At 36.4% G+C, this 17,363-nt stretch overlaps 1 pseudogene; it reads right to left on the bottom strand.

The window, feature by feature from the left end:
• Window positions 1-242: 242 nt before the first annotated feature.
• Window positions 243-366, bottom strand: LOC125089543 (uncharacterized; annotated as a pseudogene).
• Between the last annotated feature and the right edge of the window lie 16,997 nt (window positions 367-17,363).

Here is a 17,363-nt window from a genome sequence, read left to right as displayed (position 1 = left end):
CCCTACTGAGCAGGGAGCCTAACTTGGGGCTCAGTCACAGAACCCTAAGACTATGACCTGAGCCAGAGGCAGACAGTTAACCAAACTGAGCCACCCAGGTGCCCCTGCACATATATAAATTACTGCAGACTTTATATAACAGATGTATAAGACTGTGAGCCTGCTAACTAAAAGTTGGCAGATTGACAAGATTTATGCTATTCGGAACAGCTTTTGTTTTTTCCTGTCTTCTGTATTTCTTTCAGCTTTTACTCATTTTGTTAATATGTCTACCTCTGGAACTATTACCATCACACTTTATTTAATTAGCAATAATCACACCTTGGATTAACCTCATTGGCTATGATACCGCCACTGCACAAAGCTGACTTTCTTTAAATCTCACTGTTATAAGATGAATAAACAATGACCCTTATGTTTGGCCTGGGGAGATGGCCAGTAAGTCTACAATTATTGGATTAAGCATTCTTGGATGGCTATTTTTTTCTTTTAAGGATGAAAAAAAGTTTAATTGGTTTAGTAGAGGGAGTCTAGCCAGTCTAGGTGCTTCCTTTAAATTATATGAAGAATTTCTGGTTTCAGTTACAACATGTAAAGTCAGAGCTCTTATAATAAGAAAAGAGGCTAACAAATTGTATATCAACTAATTTTCTTGGATTCATCAGACTGTCAGACTGCCACCACAAAATCTAGAGTGGTAAATAAATACAGAAAATCACAACAGAGATCTGCTTACCTGTAGCAGAAGCTGCTGGAACAGCTTAAATGGTAGGAACACTTAAGTTCTAATTTTGACAAATTGCTAGAGGTTGAGTGTGAACTAGTAGGAGAATGAGAAAATCCTGGGGGCCTCAGTGTTAGGAGAAATTCCACATATTCGTGAGTCCTGTCTCCAGGAACTCCACTGGGTTCTCATGGTGAAGAATCAAAAAAATACTCTCATGTTTTGCCAGGAGTAGGGAAACCATTTGAAATTATACCAGATCATTCCCCATAACAAAACCCTATCTTGCAGGAAAGATTTCATCAGAGACTTATTCATCCAAAATGAGTGAATTTAGCAAAAACAAAGATACAGGGACAGCATCTAAGCCTGGTACTCTAGCAGATAAATTGTTTTCCACAATTTATCCACAAGGGTATCCACAACACTCAGTGTTGGAGTGGGAATTTACAGATAAGCAAAGGAGTAGGCTAAAATAATCCATGTAGTAATGGATTAATGTTGGAGGTATCATTAGTAATTCATGTTTAGCTTAATATAGATATGAATAATAATATATACAGCTTAGTATATATAGACTTAGTATACATACACACCTTAGTATACATAGATATATTTTATTACTATGTCAATGGAGAGGACCTACAAGGAATAAATATCCACTAGTAATGATCATACCTAGTATCCAAATCTTAGTTTTTAATACTATTATCCAATAAAAAGAAGAGGCCTCCTTGGAGAAATTGTTGATTCTAGGACTTAGGCAAGAAATAAACAAGATGAAACTGGAATGTCTTGTAGTATCAGAAAATAAAGATATGCCTAAAACAAAACAACTACATACCACACACACACACACACACACACACACACACACAAATAGGAGTATGACAAAGGAGCCTAGATCCTATTGAAAGAGCTCCCAGGGGCCAAAGCTGATACAATTTGATCAACAAAAAAAAAGGAGTAACATAACCATAGGATATCATAAATACCTACTAACCCTTAGTGATATAATTAGACAATTAAGCAAATTAATAAATGAGGGAGAAAAGACAAATTTCCCATACCTTGGAATTCCAAATATTTTATATAGATAATCTTCCCTCAAGAAAGTAATATAACTCCTGACTTCATAAGTGAGGACAGAACACAGTTAATTTCTTCCAAAGAGCACAGTATGGAAAAGGGGTGGGTGAATTTTATGGTGGAGAATCCTGACAAACACCGCATCAGCCAGAGGATCAAGGTCAACATCAATAGTCATACAACACAGTGATTTCTTTACTTTTGATACTATGTGAGGAAATGGCACTTTGCCTCTCTGATCTTCCTCCAATAACCCACAACCTTAGACTTCTCATGAGAGAAACAGCAGACAAATTTGTATAGTGGAGCATCCTAAAACATACTGACCATTATTTCTCAGCTCTATAAAGTTTCGAAAAACAAGGAAAGTTTGAGAAACTGTTCCAGTTAGAAGTAGCCTAAGGAGAGGTGCCTTGGTGGTTCAATGGGTTAAGCCTCTGCCTTCAGCTCAGGTCATGGTCTCAGGGTCCTGGGATCGAGCCCCACATTGGGCTCTCTGCTTAGCAGGGAGCCTGCTTCCCCTTCTCTCTCTGCCTACTTGTGATTTCTCACTGTCTCTCTCTGTTAAATAAATAAAATATTAAAAAAAAAAAAAGTAGCCTAAGGAGACATGACTAAACTACATGTAATTTGATATACTGGATGGAATTCTAAAACAGAAAAAGGACAGTGGATAAAAACCAAGGAACTCTAAGGAGGAGGAGTCAAGATGGCAGAGAAGTAGCAGGCTGAGACTACTTCAGGTAGCAGGAGATCAGCTAGATAGCTTATCTAAAGATTGCAAACACCTACAAATCCAACAGGAGATCAAAGAGAAGAAGAACAGCAATTCTAGAAACAGAAAATCAACCACTTTCTGAAAGGTAGGACTGGCGGAGAAGTGAATCTAAAGCGACAGGAAGATAGACCGCGGGGAGAGGAGCCAGCTCCCAGGAAGTGGCGGAAGAATGGAGCACAAAAGCAGGACTTTTAAAAGTCTGTTCCGCTAAGGGACATCGTACCAGAGGCATAAGCAGGGTGAAGCCCACACGGGGTCAGTGTGGCCTCAGGTCCCGCAGGGTCACGGAAGGATCAGGGGTGTCTGAGTGTCGCAGAGCCTACAGGTATTAGAACGGGGAAGCCGGCTACAGAGACAGAGCTGAGGAGTGAGCTCTCAGCTCGGGGTTACCTTGAACCGGTCACAGCCTCGGTCACCACGGAGCGCGGCTGGAGGCCATGGTGATGGGAGTAATTGGGTGCTGTACTCTGAGGGTGCACTGAGGAGTGGGGCCCCAGGCTCTTGGCTCCTGTGGGCTGGAGACTGGGAGGCCGCCATTTTTATTCCTGTCCTCCAGAACACTATGGAAAGCGCTCAGGGAACAAAAGCTCCCGAAAGCAAACCCGAGCAGATTACACAGTCCAGCCCCTGGAAAGGGCAATGCAATTCCGCCTGGGGCAAAGACACTTGAGAATCACTACAACAGGCCCCTCCCCCAGAAGATCAACAAGAAATCCAGCCAGGACCAAGTTCACCTACCAAGGAGTGCAGTTTCAATACCAAGGAGAGCAGCAGAATTCCAGAGGAGGAGAAAGCAAAGCATGGAACTCATGGCTTTCTCCCCATGATCCTTTAGCCTTGCAGTTAATTTAATTTTTTTTTCAATTTTTAATTCTCTTCTTCTGCTAAATATTTTGTAACTTTTACCCTTTTCTTTTTTAACATTTTTTAACTAGTTTATCTAATATATATATATTTTTTTCTTTTTTATATTTTTTCTTTATTCATTTTCTTTTTTTAGTTGTTTCTTTTTTTTTTTTTTTTTTTTTCTGAACCTCGTTTTATCCCCTTTCTCCCCCCTCACGATTTGGGATATCTTCTGATTTGGTTAAAGCATATTTTCCTGGGGTTGTTGCCACCCTTTTAGTATTTTACTTGCTCCTTCATATACTCTTATCTGGACAAAATGACAAGGCAGAAAAATTCACCACAAAAAAAAAAAAAAAAAAAAAAAAAAAAAAAAAGAACAAGAGGCAGTACCAAAGGCTAAGGACCTAATCAATACAGACATTGGTAATATGTCAGATCTAGAGTTCAGAGTGACGATTCTCAAGGTTCTAGCCGGGCTCAAAAAAGGCATGGAAGATATTAGAGAAACCCTCTCGGGAGATATAAAAGCCCTTTCTGGAGAAATAAAAGAACTAAAATCTAACCAAGTTGAAATCAAAAAAGCTATCAATGAGGTGCAATAAAAAATGGAGGCTCTCACTGCTAGGATAAATGAGGCAGATGATAGAATTAGTGATATAGAAGACCAAATGACAGAGAATAAAGAGGCTGAACAAAAGGGGGACAAACAGCTATTGGACCATGAGGGGAGAATTTGAGAGTTAAGTGACACCATAAGATGAAACAACATTAGAATAATTGGGATTCAGAAGAAGAAGAAAGAGAGAGGGGAGCAGAAGGTATATTGGAGAGAATTATTGTAGAGAATTTCCCCAATATGGCAAAGGGAACAAGCATCAAAATCCTGGAGGTTCAGAGAACCCCCCTCAAAATCAACAAGAATAGGTCCACACCCCGTCACCTAATAGTAAAATTTACAAGTCTTAGTGACAAAGAGAAAATCCTGAAAGCAGCCCGGAAAAAGAAGTCTGTAACGTACAATGGTAAAAATATTAGATTGGCAGCAGACTTATCCACAGAGACCTGGCAGGCCAGAAAGAGCTGGCATGATATATTCAGAGCACTAAATAAGAAAAAAATGCAGCCAAGAATACTATATCCAGCTAGGCTATCATTGAAAACAGAAGGAGAGATTAAAAGCTTCCAGGACAAACAAAAACTGAAAGAATTTGCAAACACCAAACCAGCTCTACAGGAAATATTGAAAGGGGTCTTCTAAGCAAAGAGAGACCCTAAAAGTAGTAGATCAGAAAGGAACAGAGACAATATACAATAACAGTCACCTTACAGGCAATACAATGGCACTAGATTCATATTCTCAATACTTACCCTGAATGTTAATGGGCTAAATGCCCCAATCAAAAGACACAGGGTATCAGAATGGATAAAAAACCAAAACCCATCTATATGTTGCCTACAAGAAACTCATTTTAAACCCGAAGACACTTCCAGATTTAAAGTGAGGGGGTGGAAAAGAATTTACCATGCTAATAGACATCAGAAGAAAGCAGGAGTAGCAATCCTTATATTAGATCAATTAGATTTTAAGCCAAAGAATATAATAAGAGATGAGGAAGGACACTATATCATATTCAAAGGAACAGTCCAACAAGAAGATCTAACAATTTTAAATATCTATGCCCCTAACATGGGAGCAGCCAACTATATAAACCAATTAATAACAAAATCAAAGAAACACATCAACAATAGTACAATAATAGTAGGGGACTTTAACACTCCCCTCACTGAAATGGAGAGATCATCCAAGCAAAAGATCAACAAGGAAATAAAGACCTTAAATGACACACTGGACCAGATGGACATGACAGATATATTCAGAACATTTCATCCCAAAGCAACAGAATACACATTCTTCTCTAATGCACATGGAACATTCTCCAGAAGAGATCACATCCTCGGTCCTAAATCAGGTCTCAACCAATATCAAAAGATTGGGATCATTCCCTGCATATTTTCAGACCACAATGCTCTGAAGCTAGAACTCAATCACAAGAGGAAATTTGGAAAGATACCAAATACATGGAGACTAAACAGCATCCTTCTAAAGAATGAATGGGTCAACCAGGAAATTAAAGAAGAATTGAAAAAATTCATGGAAACAAATGATAATGAAAACACAATGGTTCAAAATCTGTGGGACACAACAAAAGCAGTCCTGAGAGGAAAATATATAGCGGTACAAGCCTTTCTCAAGAAACAAGAAAGGTCTCAGGTACACAACCTAACCCTACACCTAAACAAGCTGGAGAAAGAACAAGAAAGAAAGCCTAAACCCAGCAGGAGAAGAGAAATCATAAAGATCAGAGCAGAAATCAATGAAATAGAAACCAAAAAACCAATAGAACAAATCAACGAAACTAGGAGCTGGTTCTTTGAAAGAATTAATAAGATTGATAAATCCCTGGCCAGATTTATCAAAAAGAAAAGAGAAAGGACCCAAATAAATAAAATCATGAATGAAAGAGGAGAGATCACAACTAACACCAAAGAAATACAGACAATTATAAGAACATACTATGAGCAACTCTACGCCAACAAATTTGAAAATCTGGAAGAAATGGATGCATTTCTAGAGATATATAAACTACCACAACTGAACCAGGAAGAAATAGAAAGCCTAACAGACCCATAACCAGTAAGGAGATTGAAAGAGTCATCAAAAATCTCCAAACAAACAAAAGCCCAGGGCCAGATGGTTCCTGGGGGAATTCTACCAAACATTTAAAGAACTAATTCCTATTCTCCTGAAACTGTTCCAAAAAATAGAAATGGAAGGAAAACTTCCAAACTCATTTTATGAGGCCAGTATCACCTTGATCCCAAAACCAGACAAAGATCCCATCAAAAAAGAAAACTACAGACCAATATCCTTGATGAACACAGATGCAAAAATTCTCGCCCAAATACTAGCCAATAGGATTCAACAGTACATTAAAAGGATTATTCACCATGACCAAGTGGGATTTATTCCAGGGCTACAAGGTTGGTTCAACATCCATGAATCAATCACTGTGATAAAACACATTAATAAAAGAAAGAACAAGAACCATATGATACTCTCAACAGATGCTGAAAAAGCATTTGACAAAGTACTGCATCCCTTCCTGACCAAAACTTTTCAAAGTGTAGGGATAGAGGGCACATACCTCAATATTATCAAAGCCATCTATGAAAAACCACCGCAAATATCATCCTCAATGGAGAAATACTTAAAGCTTTTCCACTAAGGTCAGGAACAGAGCAGGGATGTCCATTATCACCACTGCTATTCAACATAGTACTAGAAGTCCTAGCCTCAGCATTCAGACAACAAAAGGAAATTAAAGGCATCCAAATTGGCAAAGAAGAAGTCAAACTATCACTCTTCGTAGATGATATGATACTATATGTGGAAAACCCAAAGACTCCACTCCAAAACTTCTACAACTTGTACAGGAATTCAGTAAAGTGTCAGGATATAAAATCAATGCACAGAAATCAGTTGCATTTCTATACACCAACAACAAGACAGAAGAAAGAGAAATTAAGGAGTCCATCCCATTTACAATTGCACCCAAAACTATATGATACCTAGAAATAAACCTAACCAAAGAGGCTAAAAATCTATACTCAGAAAACTATAAAGTACTCATGAAAGAAATTGAGGAAGACACAAAGAAATGGAAAAATGTTCCATGCTCCTGGATTGGAAGAAAAAATATTGTGAAAATGTCTATGCTACCTAAAGCAATCTACACATTTAATGCAGTCCTTATCAAAATCCCATCCATTTTTTTCAAAAAAATGGAACAAATAATCCTAAAATTTATATGGAACCAGAAAAGACATCAAATAGCCAAAGGAATATTGAAAAAGAAAGCCAAAGTTGGTGGCATCACAATTCCAGACTTCAAGCTCTATTACAAAGCTGTCATCATCAAGACAGCATGGTACTGGCACCAAAACAGACATATAGATCAATAGAACAGAATAGAGAGCCCAGAAATAGACCCTCAACTCTATGGTCAACTAATCTTCGACAAAGCAGGAAAGAATGTCCAATGGAAAAAAGAGAGCCTCTTCAATAAATGGTGTTGGGAAAATTGGACAGCCACGTGCAGAAAGATGAAATTGGACCATTTCCTTACACCACACACGAAAATAGACTCAAAACGGATGAAGGACCTCAATGTGAGAAAGGAATCCATCAAAATCCTTGAGGAGAACACAGGCAGCAACCTCTTCGACCTCAGCCGCAGCAACATCTTCCTAGGAACATCACCAAAGGCAAGGGAAATAAGGGCAAAAATGAACTATTGGGATTTTATCAAGATCAAAAGCTTTTGCCCAGCAAAGGAAACAGTCAACAAAACCAAAAAAAAACTGACAGAATGGGAGAAGATATTTGCAAACGACATATCAGACAAAGGGCTAGTATCCAAAATCTATAAAGAACTTAGCAAACTCAACACCCAAAAAACAAATAATCCAATCAAGAAATGAGCAAAAGACATGAACAGACATTTCTGCAAAGAAGACATCCAGATGGCCAACAGACACATGAAAAAGTGCTCCATATCACTCGGCATCAGGGAAATACAAATCAAAACCACCATGAGATATCACTTCACACCAGTCAGAATGGCTAAAATTAACAAGTCAGGAAATGACAGATGCTGGCGAGGATGTGGAGAAAGGGGAACCCTCCTACACTGTTGGTGGGAATGCAAGCTGGTGCAACCACTCTGGAAAACAGCATGGAGGGTCCTCAAAAAGTTGAAAATAGAGCTACCCTATGACTCAGCAATTGCACTACTGGGTATTTACCCTAAAGATACAAACGTAGTGATCCGAAGGGGCACGTGCAACTGAATGTTTATAGCAGCAATGTCTACAATAGCCAAACTATGGAAAGAATCTAGATGTCCATCAACAGATGAATGTATAAAGAAGATATGGTATATATACACAATGGAATACTATGCTGCCATCAAAAAATGAAATCTTGCCATTTGCGACGACGTGGGTGGAACTAGAGGGTATCATGCTTAGTGAAATAAGTCAATCGGAGAAAGACAACTATCATATGATCTCCCTGATATGAGGGAGAGACATGCAATATGGGGGGCTAAGGGGGTAGAAGAAGAGTAAATGAAACAAGATGGGATTGGGAGGGAGACAAACCATAAGTGACTCTTAATCTCATAAAACAAACTGAGGGTTGATGGGGGGAGGGGGGTTGGGAGAGAGGTGGTGGGGTTATGGACATTGGTGAGGGTATGTGCTATGGTGAGTGCTTTGAAGTGTGTAAACCTGGCAATTCACAGACCTGTACCCCTGGGGATAAAAATATATGTTTAAAAAAAAATTAAAAAAAAATAAGAATCCAGACCAAAAAAAAAAAAAAAAAAAGAAAGAAAAAAAAAACAAGGAACTCTAAACTAAGAACTTTAATAATAATATATTAAAATTAGTTCACTAATTGTAACAAAAGCACCATATTAAATGTGGTAAAAATAAGGTAAACTGAGTGTTCTGATTATGAAAATTCTATTTTTTTAATTTTCCTCTAAAACTGTACTAAAAATTTAGTCTATGGGTATGTTACATATGCATACATAAATATATGTTTATTCCTGTGTGTTTGTGTGTGTGTGTGTGTATGTGTATGTACACAAATGGGTATTCTAGAGTCTGCTTAGTAGGGTGAAGGATTTATCAAACTTAATGTGCTATTGCTGTAAGTCAATAGTTGTACTAAAAGAAAGAAAAAATATAAGAGGCATTGCGATCAGATGAAAAAGGCACTTGACTCCACTTGGATGGGGGTCAGGAGGTCAGGATAACAAAACTAAGATCTGCTCACAGCCTGAGTAGAAGTTCATCAGACAGAAGAACATGGAAGCAGAACAGAAAGAACCATAAAAGGAGGGAGAAGATATGAGTTTCAGTTTGGTAGAAGTAATCTGAAGGCTTTTCTGTTTGATTATTTTCCTAATGTTATTGAATTAAGAATACAAATCGTGGGCTGAGAATCAATAAGGATATCATAGGGTCAGAACTTTGAAAAAGTGAAAAATGATTTAATAGGATAGTGTTGTCAAGGGACTGGAGAAGATTATTGGGTAGAAGGAAAGAAGAAAAGAGTGAGTTAAGGGAGCCAACGAATATGGAATGTTAGAGTGGGATTCTGACACTAAATCCAGTGTTGCTGTTGTTATTTTTCCATACAAAGCAATTCTTAGACACCAGCTGGGTGTCCTATAGTGGAACTCAATTCTGATACTACATATCTGGAGATAGTTACAGGTCCCACAAATTAAGGCCTCAGTCCCACAAGATTGGCCCCCTTCATTCCCACTTCCAATGCCAATTACAAGCCCAGATTGTCACCTGTGCTTTTAACCAACTGATAATAGAATGAAGTTCTACACACCCCTTCTTTGGGTTCAGTTCTTTTGCCCAAGTGGCTCTCAGAACTCAGAGAGACATTTTACTTACTTGATTACCAGTTTATTATAAAAGGGTATATCACTCAGGAACAGCCAAATGGAAGAGATGCCTAGGGCAAGGTATGGGGCAGGGGCTCCAAGCTTCCATTCTGTTTTTGAGTGTGCCACTCTCCCCAAATCGCCACATATTCACTAACCCAGAGGCCCCTGAATTCAGTTCTTTGGGGTGTTATGAGGGCTTCATTACATAGTGATGATTTAATTAGATCATTGGCCATTGGTGATCAAACTCAACCTCCAGCATGTCTCCCTTCTGGGAGGTGGGGAAAGGGGTGGGACTGGAAGTTCCAGTCCCCTATTACAAGGTGGCTCCACTGACCTGCCCCAGTCCTTAGGTGGGGTCCAAAACTCACCTCATTAACATAACAGAAGACACACCATTAAGACTCCTGTCACAGGAAATCCCAAGGGTTTTAAGAGCTCTGTGCCAGAAGCAGGACTAAATATACACACACACACACACACACACACACACACACACACACACACACACATATATATACATATATGTATATATATATATATTTATATATATATATATATTTTATATATATATTAAATATATATTAAATATATATATATTTGTTATTATAAATCACTTCATATACCTTTATTATTTCAGAGGTATAATAGTTTGAGGGAAATGACAAGATCTTAGTTTGTTGGCACAAAGTTTGTGGCTGAAGTACTGTGGAAGGGAACATTGTACTCAAGTGGATGATTTACAGTGCCTGCATTACCTGTGTGGAAAATAATGTCATCCAGCTGATACAGGTGGTAAGATAAATAGGAAGACAGACAATGCATCTCTAAAACTGAAAGGGAGTGATTTAGAAGGTGATTGAAAGGGAGTGATTTGAGTGGAGGGAGGGTATTGGGTGTAGAGCTGGCGGGACATAAGGGCATAAGAACAGATGGGACTTTATATAAGAATGGTAGAGTAATAGAAGGGGCAAGGGCAAATCAGAAGAGTACCCAAGTGTTCTCCCAATTTAAATTACATGACTTTGAGAGAATATATATATCCCTCATTACTGTACAGGAAGTGATAGATCCCAGGAGAAACCAAAAAGATAGAGAAAATACTTTGTGGATGTAGAGGGGCTACAGTGTGGATATTTTTTGTGTTTGTGTTTGTGTATATGTGGTGGGGAGGAGTCTAGCTACCTATCTTTTTGTCTATTTATGTTTCACAAAGACATTAAATTCAATTGTATGAAATATACCTTAAAAATTTAATGTAATATACTTTTATTATTCAAGATATTTAATATTTCTGAAAGATAACAGGAAATTTTGGAAAATACATTTTCTGTTTAACTTTAGAACATTGTTTTATTCATAGACCCAAATATGTATATGAGCAGCTTCTGCCATGCTGAACATAAATTAATATAAAGTTATAATTTTGGAGGGTTTATAGTGTGATTTTCAAAACACTCTTTTTGAAAATGGGCATAAACTTTATTCCTAAGTAAGAAGAGCCAGTTGTCCAGTTGCATAAAGGATGTCAATGAAGGCAAACTTGGAGAACCATCATCAGAAAGGATAGCTTTTTCCAATAATACACAGAATATATTCGGTGTGACTTTTAAAGTGTTATTAAATTTTTTAGCGGCAGCGAACAAAGACTACCTGATTTAAAAAAATAAAAAAGATGCCTTTGGGTAATTAGGAATTCAATAAGTCTGTGCATACCTACAGAGCTGGCAAGCCCTTTCTATTCTTGTTTTACCATACTTCATAGAGAAGTTCCCAAGATGTTTTAAGCTATTACCTTAGTTCTTGACTGGGTAAACTGGCATGTCAACTGGATTTAAAAATAAATCTTTCACACTCTCCTCTTTGACTTACATCTCCTTGTTTCTTAAGCATTTTGACTTTTCTGGTGGTTAATAATTCTTCAAAGTTAAACCAGCTTGTCTTCATTGATTCTTTTCCCCATCAGATGCTCTTGTTGCTCTCCTGTGCTTTTGGGTTGTTTCTGTGAACCACTATGGCCTTAAGGTGATCAACTTAAAAGGAAGGGGAAATGAATGCTTGAATCTTCTACTAAATAAAAATGAATTTGGCTTTTCTACTGTGCTGTGCCTGCCTTTTGTTTTCCACGGGTTGTTTTTTTTTTTAAAGATTTTATTTATTTGACAGAGATCACAAGTAGACAGAGAGGCAGGCAGAGAGAGAGAGGGAAGCAGGCTCCCCACTGAGCAGAGAGCCCGATGTGGGACTCAATCCCAGGACCCTGAGATCATGACTTGAGCCGAAGGCAGCAGCTCAACCCACTGAGCCACACAGGCACCCGGGGTTTTATTTTTTAACTTGGTCTTTACATCCTTTCTAGGTTTCAGTTTTCATTTTTCTTCCTTCTCCTCCTGTAAGTTTTATCTGTTCCAGGAAGAATTGTACAGTGATCTGACTGACATGTGTAGCTTTCCTTCACTGCAATGCTGAGCCAGGTCAACCATTTATGTTTGTCTTTTTGCTTTCAATAGCTTGCAGCCAATGCAGCCTTGTTTGACTTGACAACTGGTTTCAGAAGTATATCTAGTAGAGAGCAATTTTGCAAAATCAGCCCAGACCCCAGGCTCTTGAGGGCTCCATGTTGTTGAATCCTATTTAGTCATTGAAGGAGTTGAACCATGAGGGCTTTGCAAACTGAAACTAAAAAACTCAGGTGTATGACACCTGAACCTTTTAAAAGTCAGTCCAGAAACTCTGCCATCATTACCAGAATAAAGAAATTATTCTTCCTTAATATATGTGTATCAGGTTTCATTTTTAATGTATTATTTTCTTTTCTTTATGGCCACTAATATTGTTAATTTTGCTGTTATTGAAATGACAGGGTGAAAGAAATTATCAGGAGAATCATAGTATGATTTGCTTCAGTGTTTGTCAGTCTTTAGCTGATACTTAGTTTTTAGAAACTGATACTTAGTCTTGACTATATTATTGTGTTCCTGTGAGTTATTTTCATTTTCTCTATTCCCAACATATTTGAATACATAACATCATCACCTTTATCATAAATAGGTACCACATATGCATAGCAAATTTTCTCATTTCTAATTTCTCTTCTCATTTTTAGACTATGTCTCAAAACAGAACATTTTTTTTAATTCTTACATAATTTCATTGCTCAAAATCTGTAATTTAATTTCTCTTTTCCATCATACTCAATTCAGTATATCTTTACTTTTAAAAATCTTCTCCCAAACTGATTTCATCTTATTATCCATCTTATTTCATCTTATTATCTTATTATCCAAAGATATTTCAAATATTTATTTTTATTTTTTGTTCATATCAGCTGAGTATCATTCTTGTATGAGAAATCAAAGTCCTCATTTTTTTTTCTCAATCTTTTTGGATTTATGCATTCATGAATCCTACTCCATTTACCTGTGAGTTTCTCCATCCAACATTCTGCTTATCTGAATCCTGTATATCTCCAAGCCTCCCAGAGAACCTCTGTGTAGTCCTTCCCACTACTTTATTTTTTATTGCTTTTAACATCCCTGAATACTCAGCTATAATAACTGAACAATAGTAGTTAACAAATATATTTCTATATCTTCAGTTCTTATATATGATATATTCTGTTCTGTTCTTGTATACTGGATCTACAATTATATTCTTGGATCTTGGATCCACAATTATAACTTGTGCTCTTTGACATAATATTCCTATGTCTTAATTTTTCATGGTAAGTTTCTCTGTATATATTCTACAGATCTTGCTGAAAGTGAAACATATACCAATTATAATATATTCTACCTCTTTAAAAAGTGTTTCCTTATATATTTTCTTCATTACTGTTCACCCAGACTTTGGGATAGGTAAATATTACTATTCCCATTTTACAACTTAGAAAATGGAGTCTAAAAGAAGCTGAGTGAATTGTCCAAAGCCCAGGGTTGATACTTAACCAGTAAATACTAAGTAATTTCCTTGGAAAAAGGAAAGCTATTGGGCCCTTTGGAGCAAAAATTAAACCATCGCTAGTTTTACTTAGGAAATCTTAGGCACTTTAATCATTAATATTAATATCTTAAAAATTCAAATGTATCAAGTGCAAAACATATCACCCTTTTTTCTCTTCATCAAATACCTTGATGCAGACTCTGAAGCCCTTTTTTCCTCTTTGTGTTTTGTAATGTCTGGCTTAATAAAATAGAATGACAAATGTGAAATATTAAAGGAAGACAGCCTCCCAGTAAGACTTCAACTTTTCATGTTCTCTGGTTGTCTGGTATCAGGGAATTTTAGCCCTGGGCATAGGAAGTGAGAATACACCAAGTGGCAACATCTCAGCATCAGTGAGCAAACTAGCAATGAAATTGCTTATAAGGAAATTTGAAGAGCTATTCAGCTGACACAGAGTTCAATGGGAGCTTGACATTGAACTGAAAAGGTATGTGTATCAACTCAGCTGGAAAGAGTTGTGTGGCAAGAGCTTTTGATAGCCTCCTACTCCCTTAGGGAATAACATAGGGATTATCCATTTTTACAGCATAAAGCTACAAAAAGCAAGATTTTCCTTTACCCTGTAACATCTGACTAAATAAAGTATACAATAGAGTTTCTGGAGGATAACTATAAATGCTATGGGAAGGCTTAAGTTTGGAAGACATGACCCCAACTGTTTTTCTCAATTCCTCAGAGTCTTTTTCTTATTTGTTCCTTTCAGAATATATTTTTAACAAGAGTATACTGCATTTGTCTAGGTTCGTGGTCTATAAAGTGCTTTCATATGCACTCTTCTTTGTGAGGTAGCTAGGGCAGGGATTATTAACTGTGTTATTATATATTATATACATATATTTATTTATTTATTTATTTATTTTTTTAAGATTTTATTTATTTATTTGACAGAGAGATCACAAGCAGGCAGAGAGGCAGGCAGAGAGAGGAGGAAGCAGGCTCCCTGCTGAGCAGAGAGCCCGATGCAGGGCTCGATCCCAGGACTCTGAGATCATGACCTGAGCCGAAGGCAGCAGCCCAACCCACTGAGCCACCCAGGTGCCCCTATATACATATATTTATATTTAATATTTATATTTATATTGTTTACATATTTATATTTATTTATATATTATATTTTTATTTTATTATATATATTATGTCTATAGATCTCTATCTATGTCTGTCTGTCTATTTATCTATCTATCTATCTAAAGAGAGTGATTCCAGGATCACAAAGATACAATTTAACCCCTATCCTCTGGTTTCCAAATCAGAAATCCAATATTTTTTGCCCCCAAAAAGAGAATGTTTCTGATGAAATTGTGCCACTAACTCTCGCCCAGGTAAAATTCTGGCTTGAATACAATAAAAGTATTTTAAAATTTCTCTTACTGGGAATTCATTTTGATGAAAATCCCATTGTGTCACTAAATTCAATGTGAAAATATGCTTAGAAACTGAATAATAGATCACTGAATTAAAAAAAAAAAAAAAACAAAAAAACAAAAAACCAAAAACCCTGCACAAGATAGAGAATTCAAGGTCAGGTGAAAAAGTTGAAATGTCTAATAGTGGACTTATTTAGGTTTAATGTTGGAAGGCCAGAAACAGAGAGGAAATACCCCTAACACAGACCATAAAAAATTACCTCTGCATCCAAAAAAGTATGTGAATATATTAAAAAAAAAAAAAAAGAAAAGAAAAAAAAAAAAAGAAGCATCAGCAGAAATTACCTTCCTTTGACAGGTAAGGAGAAACACTGACCATAGACAGCAATAAAGCTTTTAATGTTGGAATAAACCTGTTACCTGTAGCATGGAATGAGAATCAGGCTGAAATGAGAAAATATCTCCTGGAAAAATTGAGAAGAATTCAAATCAGAACATCTTCATATCATGTGCCCTGAGGGTAATTAAGGAAATGTCAAAAGTCTTTGATGAACCATTTGCCATTATCTTGAGGAAATCATGCAGGACAAGGAGTTCCAAAAGACTGGAAAAAGGAAAATGTTGTGGCCATTTTTATTTTTCTTTAGTGACTTTGTTTATATATCGGTCAGTTGAAAATCCATTCTAGAATAAATCATTAATCCCGAAGAGTCACAGTTAAATTTTCCTGAAAAACTTTATATAATATGTCTAACTTAAAAGCTAAACAACAACAACAAAATTTGTGTTATTTGATATTCTGTGCAAAAGCATGGCTTGCAAAACAAATGTTTACTAAAGTAATTTTTGAAAACAACTTATTAAGGGATGTTTATATTTACAATAAATATTTGCAAGAGGAATAGATTATGCTACCTCAAAATAGGCCATTTTGGGATATTGATTATTTTGAGTTAAAGCTATTTACTTAAGAAACAGCCAGGGCAAGGACACTCTGACCCTTCTTTGTCACCGAAAGCAGGAAATGAACCTGCCATGTGAAAGGTACATTCTTTGTGCCATGAGAGTAGAAAACATCTTTGTTACCAGAGATAGGAAATTTTAGGGCCAAGAAGGCTGGCTGTATAATAAACTTTGTTACTTCTTTACTAATTTACTATCCCAAGCCCAAACCCCTTTATTTTATTAATTCTACACAATTTTATTGTTTCTTTATATAAAGGTATGTAAGATGCCTGCTATGGTCACTTCTTTGCATCTCATATTTATATGGGTTCCTGCATATATGAAATTAAATTTGTTTTTCTCCTTTTAATCAGTTTTATGTCAATTTAATTATTAGGCCAGCCAAACCTAGAAGGGAAGAAGGGAAAAGTTTCCTGCCCCTACAATTCTATCAAATAATTTGAACATTAAAATAAAATAAAATATATAAAATGCATCAAAAGGTCTTATACATTAATTAATGAGCAAATATCATGAGGAACATTTTAAAAACACTTAAAGGCAACACATGCTTTAGTTATAAATTATATTAACTAAAAATGAACTGGAAAACCAATTCAAAAAAATACAAAATTACAAGTAAACTAAAAAGAATGTCCAAACCTAAATGTTACAATAATTAAAATAAATTTATAAGAGCTGCTAAAGATAACTAAATGCATTTCTATAAAGGCAATTAAAATGAAACATGATCTGTGAATCCCCTATATTATCTAAATATGTGTGTAGATACACATGCAAATGACAGTAATATAAATGTGTACTATCTTTGTGTGTATTAAAGACCATAGCAAAAATAATATGGTCTTAGGAAATTCATATTACAAAGATGAACTTTTAAAAAAATATATAGAAAAGTCAAACAGAATCTAGAAGGCAAAGTTACATGCAGATAATACTGATGGAATCAGTTAAAGGAACTATAACTACAACTTAACTTTCTAAATTTAAAAAAAAAAGTTTATGGGCCGCCTGGGTGGCTCAGTGGGTTAAGCCGCTGCCTTCGGCTCAGG

This window comes from Lutra lutra, chromosome 1 (assembly GCF_902655055.1).
Source record: "Lutra lutra chromosome 1, mLutLut1.2, whole genome shotgun sequence".
In the NCBI taxonomy this organism is placed as follows: domain Eukaryota; kingdom Metazoa; phylum Chordata; class Mammalia; order Carnivora; family Mustelidae; genus Lutra; species Lutra lutra.
Note: the sequence above shows the minus strand (reverse complement) of the source record. Positions and strands in the feature narration are given on the sequence as shown.